This window comes from Triticum dicoccoides, chromosome 1A (genome assembly GCF_002162155.2).
Source record: "Triticum dicoccoides isolate Atlit2015 ecotype Zavitan chromosome 1A, WEW_v2.0, whole genome shotgun sequence".
Lineage (NCBI taxonomy): Eukaryota > Viridiplantae > Streptophyta > Magnoliopsida > Poales > Poaceae > Triticum > Triticum dicoccoides.
Genome location: NC_041380.1, coordinates 551,329,331 through 551,331,892, shown reverse-complemented (window position 1 = coordinate 551,331,892; position 2,562 = coordinate 551,329,331). Strand labels below are relative to the sequence as shown.

The window sequence follows — 2,562 nt, the reverse complement described above, 5'->3', positions numbered from 1 at the left end:
CACACTAGGTTCATTTGAGGTGGTCGGAGTGGGAAGGGTAAGAAAGTAAGGCTCGGCAAAGGCATTCCCACACGACATTTATCCACACAGACCCCTCTTAATAGTGCGGTCTTTTCTATGACTCGAAGCAAACCAAAACTAAACCTTTGAAGCGTCGAAAGACCATATGCCTTTGTCCTTTTTAAAATGGGGGATCGCACATCTCCATCGCGGGTACTTAGAACCAATAACCTGAAATAAATTTTAGCAACCGATATTAGTTCAACTAACCATATTGTCATCACACCAAAATATAGCTTAAATGCCATTAGCACTTTCAAGTGGGCAACAACAAGCAGTTGCAGTAGCGGCAAACAGTAGCAGCGGGCGGCGGTAGGCGACAAGCATTGGCAATAGCGCACGCAACAACATCAGCAGTGGGCAACACCACACCCCACGCGCAACCACGATCAGCCACTTCCACGGCCGACGCATGCAAGGCCGCAGCAGCCACGGCCGGCGCACAAGGGTGTGATTGTTTTTCTTTAAACTAATAGGAACTGATTTCTTTTTAAAAAACTATCAGGGACTCAATTGTTTTTTTAAAACAAACAAGGACTTGACTGTTTTTTAAGTTACATGACCTGAGTGCTTTTCTAAAAAAGTTACAGGGACCGATTGCTTTTTAATTTTTTTAAGGGACCGACATGTGGGCTTCACCTGTCATAACAGCCAACCTGACGGTCAAAGTTGACAAGTGGACCCCATAAGTAGGCCAACCATGTAAGTTTTGATTTTAGTCGTGACTCAACTTCAGATTAGTGTGATTTGTTATTCACTTGTCACATTTGTGGTTATTTGTGTTTTTTGACAACAACGGTGGCAACCTGTTATCCTAACTATAAATATAATGGTTTTGATCAATTCATTCCATCCCACTAGTCCACGTATGGAATCCATAAAAAAAAAGGACCAATGGCGCTGTTTTGTTTTTGAGAAACTCCACTGGAAACCGGCCGGTCCAAGCAGACGGCCAAGAAAAAGCCCATGAACGCCAGCGGCCGACCAGAACAATTCCCGAACCTCAACGCGTTCTCGTCCTCCCTCCTCTCTGGGTGACCTCCCTCCACCCGCAGCGCGTTCGCCGCCGGCGCCGCAATCTCCACCGACACCGCCTCCCCCTTCCAATCCTCCCTCGTTTCCATGGCATCGCCGTCGGGAAGCGCCGGGGACCGAGCCGAGCCTTGCGGGGGCTCCTCCTCTACTATCTCCCCAATCCGGCCGATGCTCTCTTCAGCTCCTCCTCCTACTCTTCTCCCCCCAGGTAAAGATCCCCCACCATCCCCCTCTGGATTCGTCTAGAACAGTAGCTTTTTGCTTGTGTTAGACTATTAGCTTTTCGCAAGACATCCATGGATCGTTCGTGAGGTAGGTCCTTTTGTGATCCTTCAGGTCGAGAGGTAGGTCGACATCTGTAGTACTAGGAGTAGAAGTGCCAGGAAGGGCATGTGGCATGGATTCATGGATAGTAGCTAGCTAGCTACTACTCCCTCCGTCCCAAAATAAGTGTCTCAACTTTATACTAACTTTAGTACAAAGTTGTATTAAGCTTGAGATGCTTATTTTGAGACGGAGGGAGTACTTTATTAATCCATGGTGCTGCAAGTAATGTTTCAGACACAGTTTCGCGGTTTGAATGATTTCGTGGTTTGAATACAGAAAAGGAGCTCTTGAATTTCAGTCATTGACACTAATATGTCATTGCCCATGATATTAACTCACTGGATCACACACAAAATAGTATGTTGTCCTTCAAAAGTTAGCAAAAGTCTCAAATAATACTTGGAAAATGATTGCCTGGAACTACCGTATGTCAAGGAAATCATCCAGTAGATCCAAATATTAGTCAGGAACAGGACATGGAAGTAAGCTTACATATTGCAGGCAGTTTACCTTTGATACTAAGCAATTAACCATCAGCACCTAGTTACCAAAGCACCTGGTAGGTGTGCTTCAGATCACTATTATTTCTTTTGGGCAAATTCCAGATCACTTGCACTTTCTGTCAATGCCGCAGATTGAGATGGTTTGCTTACTCACTCACTAGTACATATATAGTGTTATACTACTATACTAGTAGATAGTTTTGCAATAAAGAGTAAACCCCTGTTTTTTTTTTGAACCGGGCGCAACCCCTTTCCATTACTCAACATAACGGAAATACAAAGTTCAGACCAGTGCACAACCCACCAACTCAGACTGCCCAGAGACTGATCAACAACCTGAAGGAAACTAGACCCCTGTTAGTTACTGGAGAACAAAGGCCGGATGTATGTAGCCTTGTGGTTTGTTTCTATATCCCACTTAACTGTAAAGGGGATCGATTGATAGCCAGAATCATCTCCTTTGGGTTCAGCTTTGATTACATCTTGATATAGACACCGCTACCTTTCATATGCATGCATGCTGGTCATGTTGCTTTGCTATGGTTCCTTCTTGAGTGATTTCGCTAGGACCACAAAGTAGGCAATGTAGTTAGTCCCCTGAGCAATCGCACGCATCGGCGTCCAGAACCTCACCAAC

The 2,562-nt window shown here is 45.1% G+C and overlaps 1 pseudogene; it reads left to right on the top strand.

Annotated features, from left to right (window-relative positions):
* Positions 1 to 1,059: 1,059 nt before the first annotated feature.
* Positions 1,060 to 2,562, top strand: part of LOC119288397 — a 5,265-nt pseudogene continuing 3,762 nt past the window's right edge.